Below are 7,453 nucleotides of genomic sequence, written 5' to 3' on the forward strand. Positions count from 1 at the left end.
TAATTTTTAATATAATATCAGGAACTGTGAAGTTTATTTTTTTAGATATGGATTTCTTTTTGCACTTCTGTAAATAATTTTGTTTGTTATTCTGCAATGCCTTAAAGTTATTTGAAAATAGACTATCCTTTTGGGACTTTAAAAATTTTGTTAGTTTGGACTAAAGCAGCATTTATAAGAGGATTCAACCAGTACTTCATGGTTATGATGATTTCAGCTGGTGGGAACTGTCACATTTTCAGCCAGGTATGGAATCAGATCACCATTTCCTCTGATCCTTTCAGATTTTTCTTCCTGAATCCCCTGTAGTTTTGTCACATGTCTGCTAAATACTCAAAGGAGACCATCTGCAGTTTTCAGGGGTCCTCTATCTGTATTACCTCCCCTCTGTGGTATTCCACCTTGCTAATTCTAGCTGCCCTGCCTCCCTGTATTCCCAGCTCTATATTCTCAACTTAGAAAATCCTGTAGTCTACACTGGACTCTCTATTTTGTATTGTAATTTAGAAAGTCTTAAAGCTGGAATCAGTTACATAATTTGCAGACACGGTGGAAAAAGGAAGATGCAAGATACCTGATTCAAGTATTATTAAGAATTTCAAGACGTGACAGTAGGCCTCACATCAACTGTCGAACTCCGGACTTTACAATGGCACAATTTTCATGGCTGTGACCCCAGACCTGTTCAAAGCAGTAATTTAGGACAATTATAATGCTCTTTTAGTTTGTTTCTGTATTTCATGCATTACTATCTTTTATTGCCCACTGCCCAATATTTAAAAAACACTTGTTCTTATATTTTGTTCTAATTTTTATATTTTTCATATGAGAGAGCAAAGCCTTTCTTTGTTACTCTCTTTTGGCCAGAAGTGAAAGTTCCCTTTACTAATCAACTGATTAGGAAATTCTCAGTTACATATGGGTCCTTTCCCTTGAGTTGGCCTTGATATAACAATTATTTTTCTTGCATTTTATCATTCAATTTATTAAATAATACTACATACACCTGAACTATTATTTCTGGCACATATACCAGAGTTGTTTACTAAGGGATTTGTATTTGGTTATGATAAATTTTGATGTTTCCTGACTAGCTATAATGTTTATTGTTGTTCAAGTACCTGGCAAAAACTAATAGCAGATTTCTTCTATATATGAGTAGATATTTTGAGTGTCTGGTATTGTGTGCTATCTCTAATGCTATAGCACAAATTGAAAATTTCATTTTCTACAGGAACTGCATAGATGACTTAAACAAGTACTGAGGATTAATGTAAGATACTTGCACAGAATTCTATGGGTAACTGAGAAATGAACATACAAGTAATGTGTGAAAAGGTATTCAATCTTAGTGAAAGAAGCTACAAAAGTAGCTGTTCATGTGAAAAATAATAAAAAAATATTGTACAAATTTCAAATATATGCTATCCATGGGTTTCTTTATAGCTCTAAAGCTATAAAGAGAGATCAGTGAGCACAGCTGCCCAAACCTTTACCATGGATGATGGTCATTGGTTGAGAGTATATCAAGTTGTTTTCTGAAAAAGCAATGTATAAACCTTTGCATGGGATGATTATTTATTTTTTACCAAACATGATAAAAGCATTAAATTTAGAACATTCTTTTCTAATATGATAACCTACAACTATATGTGGTTATTAAGCACACCATATTTTATAGACAGTATAAAAAGCAAAGGTAAAATACATTAGTAATAATTTTTAATATTGATTATTCAGGGAATAATATGGAAGTTCCAAATACTCATGGTCAATAGCCTGAACCATCTGAGATGTGCTCACTGTTGCTTTTTGATGGTAAAAAGTCAATGCTGGGAGCAAACTCTTTGTCATGTACTAGATGACCTTATTTGAACTGTGAACAGAAAGGGAAATTCTAGATGGACTATTAATGAAACAAACAAATTGCTCACTTTGGGTTATCAATGCTGCATAACATAGAAAAACACTTTCAACATCAACTCTGTGTTTTTTTCTTTTTTATTTATAAAGTCATGGCTATGTCTCCAATTATAATAACTCTGAAAACATCTTTGATTATTCTTTAATGATGCTGTAATAAATTACCACAAAATTGGTGACTTAAAACAACACACATTTATTTATTACCTTGCTTTTTGGTAGGTTAGAAGTCTCATGTGGGCCTCATTGGCCTAAAATCAAGGTGTCAGCACCTACTGCATCATGTTTCAGAAGCTCCGTGGACAATTTGCTTTCACGTGATTTCCAGTTTCTAGAGGCCACGCACATTCCTTGGCTCCTGGTCAACTTTCTTCATCTCCAAAGGCAGTGACTTTGTATTTATCCTACCATTCTTTCCTAATTACGTCTCTCTCTAATGAGTGAGGTTCTCTAAGTTTAAATATTCATGTCACTGTATTGGGCCCAGGCTAATTTATGCACATCTCAAGAACCTTAATAATCACATTTATGACATTGCTTTCACTGTAAAGAAGGTAACGTATTAACAGATTCTGGTGATTAGAATGTGACCTTTTTTGAGGAGGGGCACATTACTCTGCCTTTTATAACCAATATTTCTCTGAGTATTTTCACAGGACATTTGTCTATTAAAAGCAATAATTCATTCCCTTTCATTTCATATAGGTATTCTGCCAAAAAACATATTGCAATGGCATAAAAATTATTGCTACTCATATAACAACCCAAAACCTTTTTAAGAGCAATTTAAGTCATCTCTAAGTCATCTAATCTATCCGATTTAAGGCTTAGATTTACATATTAACATAGATACATAAGGGAATTTGTTAAGAAGTAAGATTTACCTTTGCTTTATATTTTTTTTTATTTTTTTTAACCATGACAGATTTTATAAATCTGAAATTTCCACTTTGCTTTTACTAACATAAGCATTGAAAAAAATTCCAAAGGGTAAATCTTATTATTAAAAATACTATTTAAGATTCAAAATAAAGAGGTTAGGGGAACTCCTTTAAGTTTTCTGTTGAGTTAATAACTGTTAGAACAGGATAAATATTAAGTCATCATCAGTTAAGATTTGTTTACTGTATTAGAGTTCTCCAGAGGAAAAAAATCATGAAGAGATACCTCTATATCTGTCTATCATCTATCTATCTATCTATCTATCTATCTATCTATCTATCTATCTATCTATCTATCTATCTATCTATCATCTATCTATCTATCTATCTATCATCCTATCTATCTATCTATCTATTATCTATCTATCTATCTATCTATCTATCCATCAATCATCTATCATCATCATCTATCACCTATCTGCTTATCTATGTACCTTAAAGAAAGATTTATTTTAAGCATTTGGCTCACCTAACTGCAGGGGCTGGTATTTGGGAAATGTATAGCATTACCTAGCAGACTAGAAATGCAGGTAAGAGTTGATGTTACAGACTTAAATTCAAAACCTGTAGGTGAACTAGCTGGCCAGAAATTCAGGCAGAGTTTGTATGTTTTAATCTTGAGGAAGAATTGCTTCTCCTTCAGTAATCTTCAGTCTTTTAAGTTTTTCAAATAATTGGATAAGGCCAGCTTACATCATGATGGGTAATCTGCTTTACTTTAAGTCAACTGAGTGTAAATTTTAATGACATCTAAAATTACCTTTAAAGCAAAATCTAGACTAGTGTATTACTAAAAATTGGGCACCATATCCTAACTAAATTGATGAATAACCATCACATTTACAGAAATTATTATAAAATAAAAGTTTCATCTGTAGAATACATTTAATTTCAAAATGCCTTTAAAAATAAATACATTCTTACATCTATTGATTCAATAATTATTTATTGAGAGTGCTTACTACATAGATTTTTACTATATAACATTAGATAGATATAGATAGATATATAGGTAGGTAGATAGATAGATAGATAGATAGATAAATAGATAGATAGATGATAGATAGATGATAGATAGATAGATGATATAACATTAGATTAGATAGATAGATAGATAGATAGATAGATAGATATAGAGATATATAGGTAGGTAGATAGATAGATAGATAGATAGATAAATAGATAGATAGATGATAGATAGATGATAGATAGATAGATGAAAAAACATTTAAATAGATAGATAGATAGATAGATAGATAGATAGATAGAGAGATAGATAAATGGATAGATGATAGATAGCGAGGAGAGAGAGAGAGATCTGCTAAGCACTGGCTATATAAAGATAAATGAGACACTGACCTTGATCTCAAGAAAATTGTTGTCTAATGAAAAAGATAAATATATGTACAAATAATCACAGTCCTACATTCTCATGCTAGAGGAATGAATTCAGTAGCATAAGTGCAGTATGAAAGGAGTGCCCACTGAAATCAGCCCAGTGATTCATGCTTGAAGAAAAATCTCGCTAGTGGACAAAGTGAGAAAGGGTATTACAGAGAGATCATAGACCAAACGATATTAAGTTTCTTTTCCTGTCTAGAGCTGAATATTTGGTATATCTCAAATGCTGCATGAGATGTTAGAAAGGTAAGTGGAGTCATGTTGTAAACATCCTTGAATGTCAGACCACATTTTGTCTTGCAGGAACTAGAGGGCCATTAAAGTAGTGGCTGTTAATTAAGGAAATCCATCAGCTTTCCTTTTACAGCCTTTAAGCAGGCTACTTTTATTTGAGGAGACACCAGTTCTTACTTGCTCTCTCCTTAGTGTGTTTCAAGATAGATAACATGGAGATATTCATTCAGTCTCTTAAATACGAAGGGGCTGCAAAAAAGTTTTAATTATTTTGTAACTTTTTAAATAATTTTCACAGATGATTCTGATTTACAATGCCACTTTAGAGCCACAGCATTTATGACTAAATGGGGGGAGAAGAATGGCTCTTTGCTTTCTTTAATGATTATTCTAACAGATCCAGGGCACAAAATATAGAAATAAATTAATGTCCTTGTTAAATATCTCTTCATAAAATGTTAAATGATTATTAAAAATGAAAAGTTTTAAAAAATATTAGCAGATTTCATAAGGTTCAGATGTATTAAAATGTTCTACTGAAGCTGCAGGCACATTAATGCACAAGTGTATTAATTTCTATGCTGCTTAACAAATTACCATAAATTTAGTGTCTTAAATCACATATTTATTATCTATGTCACAGTTTTTATAAATCAGAAAATCTGCTACTGAGAAACTTGATTCTGTAAGGTGCATATTAGAAAAGTTATCTAAAGTAAATTAAATATATATATTTAAATACACATACACATATATAAAGGCGTGCATATTTATACATATATATTTTCAATGCCTGAAAGACTGAGATAAAAACCTCATCTTGTTGGTAAATATTTCTATGGTGAATTGTTGGTAGATATTTCTAAGGTGAATTGTTGACTATCACAGATTCGCATTACGCATGTGAAAATCAAAGCAAGGTATATAATGATGCCGTATATTACGGTTTTGCTACAGTAAGTTTAATAGATCAATCTCAAAGTACCAGAAGGAGGCCAAGGGTTTCTACCTCTCCAAGTCTTTCCAGGGATGAAAATTTCGATAGAATGACCATATTCACAGGCACATCTGGCAGTCAACAGTTCATGTGCTATAGCCCCTCAAACACAACCTATAACTTCACAATGAGAACTAAGTCCACAGCAGAAAATGATAAATGCCCTGTCAGACTTCAGGATACACAGTTATGACCAGAATTAGAGGATCCTGAGACTTATTAGTGTTTTGTATCAGTGGAAATATTGTGTTGCTGAAGTTAACTCTCATTGGAGGGGCAATATCTGCAAAATGATAATTGTCAAGTTAAATCCATTCCTATCTTCTCTTAGAAGTGCATCTCTTATGTTATTTCTATAATTATAATGCTATGGGTTATGATTTCCATCTATGTCCACCATTCAACTGTGTAAATCCTAATTTTGGACAGAATTCCAATCTTTTTGGGAAGCATTAATGTGAATTATTTCTCTATTATTATGATTTGTATTCAATGGCCCTTTTTACTTCTTCATAGAGAAACGATGAAAAATAACAGAGAAAAATATATATGTGCTATTTTGTGCATATTTTTATTAAGAAATTTCTTTTTTAAAATTTTATTCTGATGTTCTTTGCCCTTTTAGGACCTAGCTCCACAAAAGAATTACTAACTTACTCATATGATTTTGTCTTGATCAGCTTTTTCTACCCTACCTTTCTTACTCTTCTGTGTCCCCATCTTCACATATAGCTAAGATAACCATGTAATATGTGTTTTAAATGTTTATATAAACATATAAATATGTTTTTAAATATTTAGAGCATGTACATGAATTTAACAGAATATTTTCCAAACTAGTTACAAATTTTTTGAATTCTTACTTTAGTCTTTCATTGTTTTATGCAGGAGAATTTGTGTTATCAATTCATAAGCATGCACTTAAGTGAAAGATACTATGTCTGGCTCCTGCTTAGCTATTATGCTTGAAATACATTCCTTTAATACATAGGTTAGAACACACATATCTTCTGATCTCATATGTGTAATAAGATAGATTTAAATAATTGGTTCATGAAACATAGAAGCAAATTGCTTCACGGATTATTTCTATTCCATTGTATGCAAACTGTCTGACTTAGTGTTTGAAAGTTGTCTGGCTTTTCAACATATGCATTGTGATTTCATATTATTATAAATAATAGTTTACATGAGCTCTATTTACAATAATCTCTCAGTGTCATAGTGGCCATAATAAAGAATATAACCCATTGGTTCCTTCATTTTGTCATTTATTAATGTATATAAGTGGAGTATTACTGCATACCAGCCACAGTGCACATAATATTAATCAGACATGTACCCTGAACGCAAAAAAGATGCAATGTAATAAAAAACCAGGTATTGAAAATGCAAGTGTCAGTATATTTTTCTGGATATGTTAACCTTTATGCCTGCTCTCCCATATGCTTTCAGTAATGTGAGCTGACTATTCCTGCTTCATCCTCAGTCTGCAGCTTCATCTCTCCAGCTCCATCTGCCATGGTGGTCAAGCATCATACTTTATGACCAAGACCTTCCACTTCATGATTATGGTGATTTAATTAGGAAGTTGATACATCACCAAAGCATTCATTTTATAGTCACCTACGATCTGTGCAAATTGCACTGATAAACATAATACCTAAGGACAATTTCTTTCACAGAAATTCGAACTAAGACTATGTAAAACTTTAATTCTGAGTGGTGTAGAAGTCTCTGAAGGTCATTAGATTGTGTTTGGCTAGAGAAGCTATAATGTGACAGGTGTCTCTACATTTGCAATAGTGTGTTATTTCCTATCAGTACCTGAGTTACATTGGATAGTTTGAAGACTACGGTAGATAAGATGTGATTAGTTGGCCCGGGAATCTGGTAAGCAGGAGAATCCTTGTTTATGTTATTAGTCAAGCAACCAGGGCTAAGAAGACTTTATAAT

The sequence above is a fragment of the Pteropus alecto genome, unplaced genomic scaffold, assembly GCF_000325575.1.
Source record: "Pteropus alecto unplaced genomic scaffold, ASM32557v1 scaffold81, whole genome shotgun sequence".
Taxonomy (NCBI): Eukaryota; Metazoa; Chordata; class Mammalia; order Chiroptera; family Pteropodidae; genus Pteropus; species Pteropus alecto.